The sequence below is a fragment of the Pinus tabuliformis genome, chromosome X, assembly GCF_031772625.1.
Source record: "Pinus tabuliformis cultivar Carrire ecotype Pingquan chromosome X, CPIR1, whole genome shotgun sequence".
Classification (NCBI taxonomy): Eukaryota; Viridiplantae; Streptophyta; class Pinopsida; order Pinales; family Pinaceae; genus Pinus; species Pinus tabuliformis.
The window spans coordinates 430,809,707-430,828,413 of NC_142308.1; positions in this window are offsets into that span (position 1 = coordinate 430,809,707).

Here is an 18,707-nt window from a genome sequence, read left to right on the forward strand (position 1 = left end):
CTGAGGTGTTGATCAATCCGAATGGCATGACCAGCCATTCGAAAGTGCCCTCCTTGGATTGTAAGGTAGTATTCCACACATCAGAGGGTTTTATAAGCACCTAGGAATAACTTGACTTCAAGTCAATCTTGATGAAATATTTTACCCCCTTGAGCTGGTCCAAGAGGTCATCAATCTGTGGGATTGGGTACCTATTCTGGACAATGATATTTTTCAACACCCGATAGTCAATATAGAGCCTCCAGGTCCCATCCTTCTTATGTACCAAAACAATGAGACTCCCACAAGGTCATGAGTTTGGCCTGATGTGCCCTTTATGCAATAGTTCCTGAATCTGCCTCTTGATCTCATTATTCTCCATAATAAAATGTCGATAGATTGGTCCATTTGGAAGTGGCATGCCTGAGATCATATTGATGAAGTGCTTGACCTATCATTGTAGAGGTACCCCTGCGGACGAAGGAAAAAAATTCCCTATACCCCTCCGCGACCTTGTCCATCTGCTGTTGTTGTTTAGAGGAGCCCTGCCTGGAAATCATGGCCACAAACTTCTTCTTGCACTGGGGGAAAATCATAAGGAAAACAAATTTCCTAGTCAGGAAAACAAATTTCCTGGTCTGGGAAATGATCTTATTTCATTTCTTTACAGTGATCAAAGAGATGGCGTTAGGCAGGGATACCTCTAGTATCCTGTACAACTTATTATCCAAAGTAATAATCATAGAGAAAGGTCTAGACTCATATACATCATGTCGCTTCCACAATTATGGTTGTCCTAACAATACATCACAAACTTCAAGAGGAGAAACATCACATAGTACCTCATCGGTGAAGGGCTTGGCGTTGTATGGAAGGTGACACTGTTGGCTAACGCGAAGATATCGTCCTTGGTGAAGCCACCGAATGGTGTATGACTATGGATATGTTGTAGCCTTTAGGCCCAACAGCTTCATGACTTCTGCTGAAATGAATTTCTTTTGGATGCCGCTTTTGACCATGAACTACAGTGGGGAACTCTTTAACCACATATGTGAGTGGAAGAGGCGTTTCCCCTCCTTTGGATCTTTAGGCTCAATCTTCTGGATCTTGGTGGTGGCCGTGATGGTGCTGGGCTCTACATCAATGATCTGCTTCCCTTTGTGAGTTCCCTTATCGGGTTTTGATTTAGATTCAAAACCTGTGTCTGATTCGGAAGCCTTCAACTCGACCACTAGTGACTGCTTTCCTAACACTCACTTGTATTGAGAGGCGCTCTTATGGAACTCACACCATTTTATCGTGTCCTTCTTCGTCTTCGTGGTGTTGTTCTTTATTTACGACTTTGGCGGGCTATCCTTGGTATCCCCACCTTAGCTTGGTCCTTTGTTCTATGGTTTGGGGGTGCCTTTTCCTTACTTTGGATTCATAGATCCAAAGTCCCACTTCTTCTATTTAAACTTCTACTCAATCTTGACATCATACTCATACATCGTCCCGAGTGAGGAAATTCCCAGGAACTCCATCTCATCCTGGATGTACTTATGTAGACAACCACAGTACTTGAGCACCAAATGCCACTCAATATCCTTGACACCCAACTTTGTGCGAAGGGTATGGAAAATATTTTGAACTCTAGCACATCTTGGTCCCTTTACTGCCGTAGCATGGTCCACTTAATGTATTTGACTTCATTGCTTCCGACAAGGTAATATTTTTCCTTGATGGCATCTCAGAAAGAATTCCAAGTGGGTGTGACTAAAAAAATGAGGGTTCACTCTTGTCCTTTTGTTCACAGTAGGTTTCTCACCAGTCCTTGATGTGTGGGGCAGCTTTGAGAAGTGAAAAGTCATATTTATTTTACAATTTTTAAAAATGGTTTGAAATCACAATTTTGAGTTGTAAAATTTATATAATTCTATTTTTTCAAAATTTATAGTTTATTTATAATTTTTAAAAACATTTAAAACAATAAAAAATGACAATCCAACTAAAAATGATATGGCCCCATTCCAACAAAAAACAAAAATAAAAACATAAAATTTTGTTGCAGCTCACAATTGAAAAAAGGAAGTTAGTGTTGATCCTCAATTATCAGAATCAACACATCAATATGCATCTTTATATCCATGAACTCTGGAATTTTCTTCAATTTATCACAACATGCAAACTCCATGTGTACAAATCAGAACATTCATTAAATATAAATCGTGCCATTTTTGTGTCCTTTAAGCATTAGATATTATGATTTCCTCCCCTCCCATTATTTGATCACAAGTCTTGAGAGAGTTCGATGTTGTTGGTTTTGATCTAGATAGTTGCTTTTAAGAACTTAAACGTACCATTATGAATTGTTTATTAAGTGAGTATGTTTATTGGTTTAATATGGACTTTACTTTCACTCATGTTCCTCTTTGACACAGATTCCAAGAAGTTGTTCCTTGTTACATGATTAACAAAGGCTACATAGTAGCTAGTGCCAAATGTAACTAAATTAAAGTAAAATTATTAAATTTATGTTAGCGTTAAAGTTTAGAATCAGATTAATTTAGATTCTATTGATTGGTAAATATCCCTAATAAGAAACTTGGTATAATTTTAACACTTATATGTTAAATAAAAAATTATGTAATTATAATTACATGTTATCCAAAATATTAATAAAAACTACCTAATTATAATTAGAAGTCATCAATATTTGAAATATTAATAATACAATAATTGAATATATATACATAAAGAAAAATCCATTTCTATAAAATCACAAATACACTTATATTTAGAAAAACTTTAAGGTTTAAAAATGTGTAAAAATAATGGTAGAATCAACAACTTTAGGATACCTATACAATAGGATTTTCTTTTTTATCGATATGTTGGGAAAGTTAGATATCATGTTGAATTCATATAACATAATGTCCTTCATATCCCACAAAATTGACCAAAAATTCCCAAGAAATTGAGAATCTCGATCACTTACAATGGAAGTAGGAAGACCAAAATGAACCCAAATATTTTGAAAGAAAAGATGAGTTGTTTGTTCAGCTGTAATTTTCTTTTTACATGGTGTTAGAATACATATCTTGTTGAACCTGTCTACAACTACATACAAGTAATCATGACCTTTCCTTGACAATGGAAGACCTCCTACAAAATCCATTGAGATACTCTGCCATGGATGTGAAGGTACTTGAAGTGGAGTGTACAATCCTAGTTTCCTATTGATAGGTTTACTTATTACACACAAAGAACACCCTCTAATGAAATGAGATACATTATCAAATATGCATGGCCAATAACAATACCTTTGGAGATTCTTTAATATACCTAGGGGGGATAATATGGGGTACAAAGGGAGGTACCCAAGGGAATAATGTAATAATGGGATGGGCCATAGTAATAAATAAGGTGGTTAACCTGTATCATGTAAGGGACCACAAGTAGTTAGTAATAATGTAATCAGCCCATGGTATTAGATAAATGGTATTGAGGGAATCATGGTAATGACCCATGGTATTGTAGAATGAGGCCTATATAGAGGTTATAGACTCCCCATTGAGAGGTGTTAAGGAATATTGTATGAACGGGCATATGGCTTGTGGAGTGTTCTCCTTCCTTAAGGTCCTTAAGGAGTGAATGTATGGTGTTGCCCTACCTTAAGGGTTTGATCAATAAAGAAGCATTTCTATCTTATTATTTCTGGGTATATTTTTATTTTCATATATTGTCAGGTCAGATCTATAACAAGTGGTATCAGAGCTATAGCAAGTCATATCATAGCACTTTCTTCGGCAAAAGTGGAATTTTTTTTTTTTTTTTTTTTTACACGAACTTTTGGGGCGGCGAGTTTGAAAATTAGATCTGTATGTTTTGGGGGAAAATCTACAAAATCTAATTGCCGATCTGGATTCTTTGTGAAAAATTACCTAATTTCAAAAAAAAATTCGGCTGAATCGAAGTCTGGATGAAGGAGATATTACTGATTTAAAAATCAGTTGGGGTGCAGACATTTTTCGAGGCAACGAGTTTGTGGTGCACATCTGGACATTTTGGTGCACAATCTGAAGAATATAATTGTAGATCTGGATTGTTTGTGAAAAAATACCCAAATAAAAAAAATAAGTCGAATCGGAGTCCAGATGAGGGAGATATCACTGATTTAAATCAGCTTTTTTTTCATAATTTTTGGTGACGGCGGGAGAATTGCAGCGTGGATCTGAAATTCCAGTGCTTAGATCGGGATTTCTATCACATGGGAAGATGCAGAATGGTCATTCCATTTCTGAAAACAAGTCATAATAGGGATTCTGAGCAATATTGACGGAATTGTGGCCATTTAAAACTGTAAGTGAGTTTTTCCCAAACCCTCTTCATGGAGAGGCTATGTTTTACAGGAAAAGATAATGGTCCTACTATTGAAGAATTCATATAGAGACAAAATTTCACATATGGGACATTTTGGAAGATTTCAATGGGGCTTAATATGAAAGAGGAGGCTGACAAATGGTGGTTATCACTTGACTACAAGCAGTTGCCCAAACTTTCAGATGCAAAATTTGAAAGAGTCCTTTTAGACAAATGGTCTCAGGCTAGAAAAAAGGAGAATGAGACATGTAAGGGGTTATTTTCTGCGGGTGTCTCCTTATTGCAGGTTCATGGATTGATTCAGAAGGAGAAGATTGTTGTGTCTATAAATCCTAGTTGCAAGCATAATTTTATCAATGTTAATTTGGCAAAAAAATTACAAGTTCCAGCAAAACACATTGAAAACACACAAGTTGATGATGAGGATGTTCAAGTTTATAAGGATTTGAAGCTTTCTATGAATAAGTATGTGTTGCATGGTGATTTTTATACTTCAGATATGGATAACATGGATGTTGTTTTGGGATATCCTTGGATGGAATCTGTGGGTACTATCAATATTAATGTGCAGAAGAAATTCCTGAAGCTCTGGTATAAAAAGAAGAAAATTACATTACAAGATATTTCCATCAATAAACAGGTAGAGTCCAAGGAGGCTGAAGCAGAAGATGTTCCAGGGATTGACGTATCAGATGATGAGCCTTTGTTGATCGACAATCAAACACAAACAGAGGCTGAAGTAGAAAAGGTTACAGGTGCTGATACATCAGATGAGGGCTCAGTGGTTGAAGTAATATTGGAAGATAAGACACCACAACAAGCACCACAACATGCACCAGATAACAGTCAGGCTCTAGTAAAGGGTGAATTAAAGAAAAAGACACAGTGGGTTAAATCTTCAACATATCATCACCCACATCACCTCGCGAGAAAACAACCAACAAGATGGTAACCAATTAGCCACAAGGACAACAACCCCCGCATGACAGATAGCGAGGAGTGAAGATTCACCTACTACACATCAACACAGAAGAGTTGTCATGGTCAACTTCCATCACAAGCGAGCGGGGCACCAGCGAGATCGAGGGTTCAGCTTTCTCTTGGATGGCTAGATACACGTGCATGGTACCAATGGACTACTCTTTTGAGTAGATCTTATTATTTATGTTCTTCCCATGTTTCGGGGATGAAACATGTTAACGGGAGTGGAATGTAATATACCTAGGGGGGATAATATGGGGTATAAAGGGAGGTACCCAAGGGAATAATGTAATAATAGGATGGGCCATAGTAATAAATAAAGTGGTTAACCCATATCATGTAAGGGACCATAAGTAGTTAGTAATAATGTAATGGGCCCATGGTATTAGATGGATAGTATTGAGGGAACCATGGTAATGACCCATGGTATTGTATGAATGAGGCCTATATAGAGGCTAGAGACTCCCAATTGAGAGGTGTGAAGGATTATTGTATGAACAGGCATATGGCTTGTGGAGTGTTCTCCTTCCTTAAGGAGTGAATGTATGGTGTTGCCCTACCTTAAGGGTTGAATCAATAAAGAAGCATTCCTATCTATATTCAGATCTTGTTATTTTTGGTGATTATTTGCAGTTATTGGGTATATTGGTATTAGTTTCATATATTTTCATATCAGATCTATAGCAGATTCGCTATTGTCTTTCCTACACCAAGGTGTCCAACAATTAATGAAGTGTGCACCTCCCTTATGATATTTTTTCTTTCTCCCCGCGGAATACATAACTTACCCAAGTGATACAAAAAATTGTTATGTACATGGTAATCTAACTCTTTAATTTTGTTTCCTTTCCTCAAGCTTGCATACACATTTTGAAAGTCATTATCATATGCATATTTTTTATTGTAAATTTCAAGTAAAACATAATTGTGCTTGATTATAATATATGAATTTACAATAGGCGTAGAAAGCATATCAACTACCTTATTGTAGATTCCCTTTTTTATTTGATAACCAAATGAAATTGTTGTAGAAAACACATCCATCTGAAGTGTCGTGATTGCTGCAACTTTGACTATGACTGTAAGTACTACAATGGTTGATGGTCGGTATGGATAATGGTCTCCTTTCCCATCAAGTAGTGTTTCCAATTTTTAACACTTTGTACCAATGCATAAATTTCTTTGTCATAAGTGGGATAGTTAGTCACAACACCATTAAAATTTTTAGAATGAAATGAAATGGGCTTACCATGCTGCATAAGAACTGCTCCCATGGCATAATCACTAGCATCCGTTTGAATCTCAAATGGTTGTCTAAGATCCAGAAGAGCCAATACTGGTGTTGAAATGATATTTTGTTTTAAATAATCATATTATTTCTAATGTACATCTCCCCAATGGAAGATTTTGTTGACACTAGTTAATGCATGTAGTAGAGTTGCAATGGAAGAAAAATTAGCAATAAATTTCCTCCAATATTGTGTTTCCCCTAGAAAGCTTCTTACCTCTGTAACTGTATTGGGCTTGGGCCAATTCACAATGACCTCAATCTTAAAGGAGTCTATCTTCATCTCACCTTCTCCAACAATGTGTCCCAAATATACCAAAGAAGTCTTGCCAAATTCACACTTTGACATATTTAAAAAAAATTGTTCTTTTCTCAAGACATCAAGTACTTTGTTCACATGCATGAAATTTTCATCTCTGGATTTGTTGAATATGAGAATATCATCTAAGTAAACAATGACAAAATCATCTAGAAATGATCTCAATACATCATTCATAACTCTAATGAAAGTAGTTGGAGCATTTGTAAGACTGAAAGGCATAATTAGCCATTCAAACAATCCTTGTTTAGTTTTAAATGTGGTTTTCCAAATGTCCTCTTCAACTATTCTAACTTGATGATAACCACTTTGTAAGTATAAATTAGTGAAATACTTTGCATACCTCAATTGATCAAGCAGATCATCAATTCTTGGGAGTGGATAACGATTCTTTACCATTATTTTATTTAGTGCATGAAAATCCACACACATGTGCCAAGTCCTATCCTTCTTTGGCACCAAAACAATTGGTGAACCACATGGCGAAGTAGATGGGAGTATGATACCTTTGTTTAGAAATTCTTGAATTTGCTTCTTTATTTCCATGCTCTCCATGATCGACATGCGATACATGCCAATGTTTGGAAGTGGAACATCCTATTGTAGCTATATCTAATGCTGAATTCCCATCTTGGGAGGTAACCCCTTTAGCTCCTAAAACATATCGCCATGCTTTCTTACCACATCAAACAAATCATATTTTAACTTATCATCACAACCTTCAAAAGATTCATAATCAATATCATTTTTTTTCTTGATCATGAGAAGCATTTACTAGTCTCTTCATCTGCCCTGCATTAACTAAAGAAATGTTTAACTTTTGCAATGGGCTCTCACAATATGCTCCACTCCATCCTTGAGCAATAGATATTTTTTCTCATGGAAATAAAATACTGCTTTCCTATCATACAAATATGTGCTTCCCAAAATGATTCATAAGATGTCAAGTGGAACTGCATCTAACTCAATTTCATCAATGAATTTTTCAGTAATGGTAAACCTGAATAAGCATTTCCTTGTAACCTGTAAATTTGCATTATTGACTATCCAATCCAAGGGATATGGCTTGTGATGATGTATGGTTTCAAGGTTAATATTTTTGACCAAGTCTTCTGAAATTAAGTTTGATTGTGACCCTCTATCAAATAATGCATCAATCTTTGTATGATTTGAAATTACCCTTACATGGAACAACTTTATCGTTGATTCTTTATTTCGAGTGTTGTTATGACTATGTGAGGAACTAGTTCTTGCAATATCTTCTTTTCATTTTGTGAGCATGGCTGAAATATTGGTCTCATCACCACAATTAGATCTAAGATCATATCGTGTGGTAGTGGTCGTCTTTTGTTTTCCCTTATTGTTTGGTTTCTTAGGCCTTAGCTTGGGATGTAATTTCCAACAGTGGGTTTCATTATGCCCCACTTTGGAGCAATGTTGGCATATCGTTTTCTCCCCTAATTTCTTCACACTTGCATTCTTCTTTCCTTTCTATTTTCCACCCTTCTCTTTCTCCTTACCCTTGAATGGCTTCTTCTTACTACCCTCTTCTTGAATTTTCTTCCCTCTTGCTTCAAGGTGTGTGGCTTGCACACATACCTCATCTAAATTGCTTATATTGAACACAAGGATAGTATGTTTTAAGTAAGAATGTAAACCCCCAATATATTTTAAGAGAGTATCCTGGTAATTAAATATTACTCCTAACAACAAAGCCATTTTCCTAAACTCCTGGATATAGTCTTGAACTGTTTGGCCCTTGAGTTGCCTAAAATTTTGCCAACTCATAATGGAGTTTTGCATATAGGCTAAATTATAAAATTTTCTTTTAATTGAAGAAACAAATTCAACCCAAGAAATGGATATCTTACCATGAAATCACATTTCCTCTTGAGTCTTTGCTTCCCACCAAACTATTGTTGCTCCTTCTAGCCTCAATGAAGCCAACTAGATTTTTATGTCATCTTCTTGAAGGTTCTAAATTCTGCAATAAACCTCCAATTTTTGAATCCAATAGTCTAACTTTTCTATATTCACCTCACCATTGTACATGGGAGGTTCAGACTTAATGTCCAATTTGAGTAAGGGATTTTTTTTCTTTGGGGTTTCTGAATGAGTATGAACAGTTTTGTGGTGGAAGTGGAAGATGATGTTGTTTGAGATGATGAGGATGATGAAGATGATGAGGAATATTAGGATGATGGTGGAGATGGAGGAGGCTTTCCCCCACTACCATTTGAATCCTTATTTTCATATTTCTTATATCCCGAGCTTCCCTCTCCATGTGGGGACTTAGAACTCTCTCAATCCCTTCTAGTATTCCTCTCTTTGAAGAGGACTCTAACCATGTCAGTTAACTCATAGAAATATTTCTTGAATGCTTCCTCTTCTGAAATACCTTCAGTCTCTCCTGCTCCAGACATGATGGATTTGGATTCAAGCTCAGCTTCTGGTACTGCTTTTATCTCCTCAATCTCAATTGAAGGTGAAACTTGAGGTGCTTCAAGTGTAGCTGGGATTAAAGCTTTGGGTGGAGATTTTGGCCTTGTGGCTCTCCTTCTTCTAGGCATTACCTTAGGATTTGCAACCAATAGTTTCCCTTATCCTCTCTTCAACTTTAACCTTGTAAGCATCACAAATTTGCAACCATTAAAACCCTACATGCACAAAACTCAAGAAATCAAGCAAATAACCTTTGATCTGATACCAACTTGATCTATTGTTGAATGTTAGTTTTACTATGATAATTTCAACTTCAGAATTAGAAACAATTACTTATCATTTGCTTCGTGTGCATAGGTTTCCTCTATGTTGTTTGTGAATGAACATGCAAATTTTGTCAGGTTTTAAGTAAAACTCATGAGAAAAATAGAATGTAAATAAAATTTTGAACATTAGCAAACAAAAGTACAACAAACCATCAAAATGAACACTTAACACAATGTTTTGATGAAGGAGTTCACCCCTCCTGGGCTACATATCCTTGGTCCAACTTCCATGTTTTAGGCCTCTGTATTAGCTCAAAATGGAAAATTGTTGTTTACAATGCTATATTGCTCCTGAAACCTGCTTCAATTTTCTCAGAACATCAAAATCATCTAGGAATGCTTTTTCCTGATCCCAAATTGGTCAAAAATTGCAAAAGTTATGGTCAAAATAGTTTCTCCTAGGAATTCTCCACAAAAATTGGAGGAACTCCAGTTAACTTTGCTAAATTTGGAGTTAACGCCGAATTTGGGGGCTCCGCCAACTACTCTGCCAACTTTACTGTGCATTAATTAGTGGATAAGTCAAATTAATTAGGATTTATCCTGTAGTTAGTGCTTAATCCGCAGGGTTATGCTAACTGTTAACCAGCAGTTTGTGGAGGTGGTCACATGTGATGTTTAGGTTGGTGGTCTCTGTTAATTGTTTACCTCCAAACCACCACATATAACACATCAAATACAATCTCAAATTGTTGTATGTTAAGAACTTTGGTGGTGGTAGAATGGTAAGTCGTGGAGCTTTTGTAGTGTAGGTCATTGGTTCGACTCCTTGGACTGCGATAAAATTTTGTTGTAGCACACCGATTATGCTTAACCTTTTGGGAGGGACATGTGGCAGCCTCCGAGCTTGCCACATGTCTCCTCTTCATTGGTCCTTCCTCCAACAATAAGAACACAAACTCACCACACCATTAACCAACTAGAATGCACCACTTGGTGAAACCTTACTAGCCATTGACCAACCCTTTTACCTACCCAATCACTTGCCACATCAACAGTATGGACTGCTAACTGTGCAGTGACTGTACCTTTTTTTAAAATTCCTCTATTTGGAAAAGCAAACAAAACATGATATCTTGCTCATACGAGGTATGTTTTGAGTGAAATGAGTTGCGTTGGGATCGTATCGCTGAGGCGGACGCATTTGTTTAGGTTTCGAATGATTCTAAGCACTTTGATTTTGAGCTAAATATTGATCACTTGAACAATTAAGCTTGAAGTCATTGTCGCCAATGGGCTTGTTGATGGTGTATGGCCCATATCGGGGTGGGTGAAGCTTGCGGTGGGGTCCAGCAAGGTGCTCCTTCTGCAAATGTAGCCAAACTTTGTCGTCCACCTGGAACTTGTACGACACTCGATGTTGATCATGGCACTGCTTGTACTTAGCATTGGCTCTATCCAATATACCATGGACCTATTAGCAGATGTGTTGAATGCGCTTAATGAAGCTATTAGCCCATTCAACTTCAGACTGAACGTGAGCCAAATCTGCTTGAGTGGCTTCAAATGGTATGGCCACATCAATGGGGCATAATGGTTGAAATCCCAACCCTACCTGAAAGGGGTTGTGGTCTGCTGAGTTGTGGAGAGATCTGTTATAGCTGTGTTGGACATAGGGGAGAATTTCATCCAATGTGCATGGATGCTTTGAGTTGTACATGGCAGAATGTGTACAATCATCATGTTGACAACCCCTCTTTGGACATCAGTTTGGTGATGGAAAGTTGTGGACTTAGTAAAGTTTGTATCCAGCATCGCCTAGAGACTTGACCAAAATGCACTCAGGAATCTATTGTCCCGATCTGAGACAATGGATTGTGGGATCCCAAAGTGCACCCACACTCGCTCAAAGAAGAGCTTAACAGTGGCCTCTACTGTGATACTCTTCTTGCAGGGTACCATGATGGCCATCTTAGAGAATCTGTCGATGACCATGAAAATGCAATCGTTGTCGTGCTTAGTAGAAGGAAGGCTCAACATGTAATCCATGGAGATAGATTCCCAAGGTCATCTAGGAATAGGTACAAGAGTATACAGGCCTTGCTTCTTGATGTTCGGTTTGGAAATGGCGCAAGTGGTGCAGGATCTAATGTACTTCCCAACATCCTGACGAATTTTCGGCCAATAAAAATACTTCTGCAATACTGGTACTATTTTCTCTACTCTAAAATTTCTAACTACCCGACTGTAGTGTGCCTCCAAAATCATCTTGGCATGCTCACTTGAAGGACCACAGATGTGCCCCAGGTGGCATAACAATGCATCATGAAGGTGGAAATTTGGAACTTTCTTCCCTTCAATAAGTGTTCGGTATATGCTGCTGAATTTTGGATTTCTCTTATAAAGATGCGGGCACCCTGAGGTCTCGTACCCATAGGAGTCAAGCATAGTGATCAGTGCCATGACTAGTGGTCGACTGAGGAAATCAATGCCATTATTGGTGTTTCACTTCTTATACTTAATGTTCAAATGGAATTGTTGCAAATAGGTGGACCATTTCTGATGGTAATCATTCTACAACTTCCCTTGTGGTTGTATGAACTATAGAGGTCGGTGGCCTTTGTGGATGGCCATTTCCTTCCCCTAAATGTAATGCTTCCATTAATGACAGACCTGCACAATGGAATACATTTCTTTCTCGTAATTGGGGTACTTTCAGACTATGTCTGAAAGTGTCTCACCGTGGTAAGCCACTAGATGCCCATGCTGAGTAAGAGATGCACAAATAGAATAGTCGAAGGCATCTATCTCAATCTGAAATGGTTATTGTAGGTCTAGTAATGTGAGAATTAGTGTAGAGAAAAGGTGATTCTTCAACTCAAAGAACGCTTGTTATTGGGTTTCCGACCAAAAAAACTTTGTGCTCACTCCACCCTTGGTGACTTGACTTAAAGGCTAAGTGATATGAGAGAACCCCAACACAAACCTACGATAGAAATTGGCAAGACCCAAAAGTTGCGGAGATTTGTTAGAGTGGTTGGGGTTGGCCAATCTCGAATGACTTGTATCTTGGATGGGTCCATATGTACACCTTTCTCATCAATTATGTATCACAGATATTGAACCTAGGTTAGGCCAAAGGTGCATTTCTCTAAGTTAGCACACAGCATGTGTTGTCAGAGGGTTTGAAGGACCTATCAAATATGGAAGAGGTGCTCTTCCAAACTCTAGTTGAAGATCAAGATGTCATCTAAATACACCACAATGAATGCATTGGTGAAGGGTCGCAAGATGTCGTTCATCAGCCTAATAGAGGTTGTCAGGGCGTTCAACAATCCGAACGGCATGACCAACCATTCGAAAAGGCCCTCCTTGTATTTGAAGGCAGTATTCCACACAAGGTTTTATAGGCGCTTGGTGATAACCTGACTTGAAGTCAATCTTGATGAAATATTTTCCCCCCTTGAGCTGGTACAGAAGGTCATCAATCCATGGGATTGGGTACCTATTCCAGACAGTGATCTTGTTCAGCGCCTAATAGTGAATACAAAGACTCCAGGACCCATCCTTCTTATGTACCAATACAATCAAGCTCCCAAAAGGTGATGAGCTTGGCTTGATGTGCCCTTTATTCAATAGTTCATGAATCTCCCTCTTGATCTCATTGGTCTCCAGAACAGAGCATCGATAAATCGTTCCATTGGGAAGTGGCACGCCTGGGGTCATATTGATGAAGTGCTTGACCTTACAATGTAGAGGTACCCCTCTGGGTGAGTAAAAAAAATCGCAAATGAAGAACATGACTATTATAAGCCACAACTGAGAGGTGAAAGGCTTCATAGAGATCAAGGCAAAATGAACAAATGAAATTTCCCTCTTTCAGATGGACTACTGCCACGAGACTTGATTCTAAGAAAGGTTGTGTAAACTCTACTTTCTGGGATCATTTTTCTGTAATGGTCATTTATCCTACAACTACATCAAGTTCTTGAAAATGAAGGCACAATTATAAGAAAAATATGATAAATCATATTTTTGTCACTGCAAGGCCCACTCTTTAGAACATGTGTTGGATTAGTTAGTACAAATAGTTTACAATTGTAATTTGTTATTTTATTTATAGGTTTGATTTCACTTATAATTTTCTTTATAATTTTCATATTTTTATAAAGTTTCTAGTGGAAAACTCATCTCCAAAGGGTTTAAGCATCTTACCACTTGACTTGCCAATGTAGTTTATATTTCAGAGACTTTCTATTGGTAGATAAAAAAGAAATTAGTGTATAATTTCTATTGATGTATTGATATTTATTTATGACCGATAAATATTACTTGTATAATGATTAATGATTATTTTTATTCTATTACTTTCATTTGAATGTTTTAGCTTAATTGCTTCTTTATCAAATCTTTACCATGATCATACATTAATTAAGTTCATAATAGATCACATTTTGCAACCCAAGATAACTTAGAAAAATAAATACAACCCTAATTTGATAATTAAATGTTATGGTGAATAATTATTTTTCTCTTATCAACTCAACCACCTATAAGAACATAAACACGATAATATTTTCCCAAGGATAAGTCTAAGGAATGAAGGTAATATCCTCTTTTTAGGGGACTTCATTGGTAGAACCACTATTAACCAAGATACTCTCCTAAGCAATAGCTCTCAAATCCCCTCTAGCTAAATGAGGATTTTGACTTAGCTAGTAGATTCAAAAGAAATTCAGAAGATACAATTGAGAACTTATTTGGTATGAAGCTAATAAGGCTCTATAGTTCCCAAGACCTGATCATTTGTAATGGAATTAATAAATGGCCAACCTCTAGCTAAATGACTTGTATTCATGGGATTGGAGGTAGTGTTGTTAATCATGTGATATCAGATATCCATGTTTAGAACCATATTGTTAATTTTATCCTCCTAAACGACCACGAGCTTGATTATGACCATAAACCTGTAACTTTAACTCTACACCTTGACATACACAGTAGTTGCATGCAAGAGAAAGGTGGTAGACAAAGACACATTTGTTTTAAAAGAAGTAAAAAGGATGTCTTCTTAAAAGATTTAAATAGGGATTTATATTTCTTAACGTATAATTACAACATCGATCACATTTATCACAATTTTACTAAAACCCTTTCCACTACCATTAACAAGTTCTCTACCAAGTTGTCTTATAACAAGAATAATAGAATTTTCAACCCTTGGTATGGTATTGATTGTAAAATTTCTAGGAAAGCGATTAGATATGATCCTAACAAAATCATAAAGATTGAAAAATAAATATATACAAAGCTCTAATAAAAAGGAAGAAAATATCTTATATAAATAGGAGGCAAGAACATCTTCTCCACCTTTCTAAAGTTGATCCCGTAAAGTTTTGGAGGAAAATTATTGTTTGTAAAATGAAAGAAAATAATTCAATCCCCTTCAAGAACTAGAATATCTATCTTAAGAATCTATATGATTCCCTTGACGCGACATGCACCATCTTGAACACTTCTGCAAAGGCGTATCTCTTCTCTTTGGAAAACGTTGAGTTTAGGGTTAGGAAACCTTCTTGGGAGAGATAGGGATATTTAAGGCTACCAACCTAAAATTCTCAAAGTGGGAAGGTTTATCGTTATCCCTCATATACATAAACTCCTCAATTTGGCATTGAACCAAGGCTTCCCTAAGCCTTGGACACAAAGCCTTATTATGCCCATCTTGAAAAGTGGGGATAAAAATATTCCCTCTAACTACATGACCATTATTATTAGCCACATTTTAGCCAAGTTGTATGGTCTCATTTTGGAAAATAAGATTAGCCTTTGGCTTTAAAGCCAGGGTAAAGGAGCTAAATGGAAAGTTGGATTTAGGAGACATCAATCAACTATAGACCATATTGTCACTCTTAGGATCAATGCAGAGGAATGCCACAATAGTAAGACAAATCTCTTATGGTTTTTTTTCCTACTTTAGAAAATCTTTTGACATCATTCCTTAAGATAAGCTATAAAACATTCTAGAAGAGATAATGGTTTCTAGGCTTGAGTTGAGGGTTGTTGTGACTAGGCTATACGAGATTGTTATTCGAAAAGCTTAGGACCATCGAAGGTTGGTAAAAAGAAATTAAATGAAATACCAGAGTTAATAAAGGGTTTCCTTTATCCCCTACCATTTTTGGCATCTACATTGATAAGATAGAACAGTTTTTGGAAGTTGTAGGATATGATGGCCCCAAGCTCACTAGCATGGTCATTACTCTTCTACTTTGTGCTGAAAATGTCATTCTTTTAGCCAAGAGCCATGACAATCTCAATAAGTAGCTTAGGATACTCCAAGGTTGTTGCTCTAAGCAGGGCATGATTTCTAATAATGACGATACTAAAGTCATAATAATTAAATCTAAAAATATCAACTATGATAATTTCATTTATGATAATAACTAGTTGTAGAAAGTTCCTTTATACAAATATCTAGAAATTTACATTCATCATCAACTCAATTGGACTTATAAAGTTGAGAAACAAATAATTGGAGGTAGGAAAGCTTATTATGGCTTGAAAACAATTGTAAGTTAATGGATCATTGGGTATAAGTGAAAAAAATTCCCTCTTCGAGACACTCGTCACCCTTGTTTATATGGATATTGAGGTTTGGGATTTTAGTTTATCTAGAGAATTATGGAAGAAGATTGAGCTAATCCAAAAGAAATTTGGGCATTGGAAAATTCAAAAAACACCTTGGGACGAAAGAGTATTCCACCTTTTTAATACTAAGAGGGTTGAAGATGAAAATCACTTTCTCTTGGATTTCCTTACTCTTACATACATTTGTTTTAATTTTCAAAATCTTTGTCACACTACCAACCTTCTTGACTTGTTAAGTCAACAAAACTATAGTGATATAGGAACACTTATATTCCCCATTGGATTATGCATTTTTCCCTTTTTTGAGAAACAAATATTATTTTTAGAAAATTTTCAACTTTCGAAAAGCCAAAGAAATTTTTTGTTTAGAATTTCATTTTACAGTAAAAAGAAAACTTTGTAGAAATTTTTTCTACAATTATCTAGCTCTAATACCATGTAGAAATTTTGAATAATTTAACACATATTCAATAGAGATTATCCTGATCATGTACTATTGTGTAATACATACACAATAAATAAGCTCCTCTACGTTGATCATCAATATAGCAGCATCAATAACAATAAAACATCAAGAGCATTCACACATTAACACAATATGTAACCCGGGGAAAGCATCTCGCTAAAAACCCCACACTATCTGTATATTAATGATTGAGACTATGTAACATTACAAAGTACAATTCTTATCACAAGCAATCCAGTACCAGCTCCACCTGTTACACACAATACAGCTAAGATCTGATCTCCAAATCTATTCCACTGCTTGCCTGCCTCCACTACTCAATACCTGCTCAAGAATGAATGAGAATGGTCTACCAAACTCGTATTTCACCTCCAAAGAATCACTCACAATGTGTAAGACATGAGCAGAAGCTACAAACTGGGCAAATACATGAGAAAACTCATTGGCATACTCAATCCCTTGATTGTGCAAGATCTGATGCACAACTATAGTCACAACTGATAGCAATTTGACTCTCTAACACCTCTCCCTGCTGAACTGAACATGCACTGACATGCAACTGAGTTAACTAATGTATTCTATAGTTGTATTCTATAGTTGTATTATGAGTTAATAATTAGTTTAACAACTCATCATTAGTCTATTTGCAGTTAGACTAACTACAACTAGTTTAACCAAGTCAAACTGAACACAACTCCATCAACTCAACAATCAACTCCACCAAACTCAACTGATTGAGTTCTAACTGAAGTCATGGATGCAAAAACTCAACTGACTCATAAGAAAAGCGTACTTCCTTCTGACAGCTGCATGGGCCACATCTGTAGCTCAAACTGAAGTGCTCCAAGAGAATAAGATCAAGTTTATAGTCCAAATATTATTATGAGACAATAATATTTGACTTTTCTATTTTTGACAGCCAGTCTAAAAAGAGACTTTGATCACCCACACTGTGGTCACCCACACTTTGGTCTCCCACATTGTGATCACTCACACTGTGATCACTCACACTGTGGTCACCCACACTGTGATCATCCACACTGTGATCAAAAATAGAACTTGCGCCATAATTTGCTTGCGGGCCCACTTAGTGAAGGCGACTCTTTTCACTAAGCTCCATCATCTTGTTGCAATCTCAACACTCCCTCTCGACAAGATATGGATTATCAGCAACCCCTATCCTGCCTTGGTGGTACTCGAATTTGCTCTTGGTGAGAGCCTTCGTCAGAATATCAGCATCCTGATCCTCCGTTGGAATGTATGAAAGCAACATGATCCTCTACTGCACACAATCTCTGATATGATGGTACCTGGTGTCAATATGCTTAGATCTATCATGAAATACAGGATTAGCAAAGAGTTTAATGCAACTCTGGTTATCACAGTAAATCACAGTAGGATCCAAATGAGAACCGAACAAACCAACCAGGATCTTCCTCATCCATATAGCCTCGCATGCAGCCAAACTTGTTGCCATATACTCGGCCTCCGCTGAACTGAGTGCCACGGATCTCTGCTTCCTGCTGTAACAAGAAACTGCTGTCGATCCAATACTGAAGACCCCTCCTGACGTGCTCTTTCTGTCCGTTGGGCTCCCTGCCCAATCTGCATCCGTGAAGCCACATAGCTTCACCTCATCCTCCTATCTGTACCACAAACCATATCCCGATGTGCCTCTCAAGTAGCGCAATACATGCTTGCCGCCTTCCAGAAGAGCTTGGTAGGCTTAACCATAGCTTGTGAAAGCTGGTTAACTGCATAGCATATATCAGGTCGTGTATTGACCAAATACATCAGCGACCCCACCAACTGTCGATAAACAGTGGCATCCACTTCTTCTCCCGAAGTGGCATCCTCCTTCCTCCAACCTCCAGGAAGAGGAGTATCAACAGGCTTGCAGCCATGAATGTTGAACTTCTCCAGTATCTCCCGAGCATACTTGCCTTGAGAAAA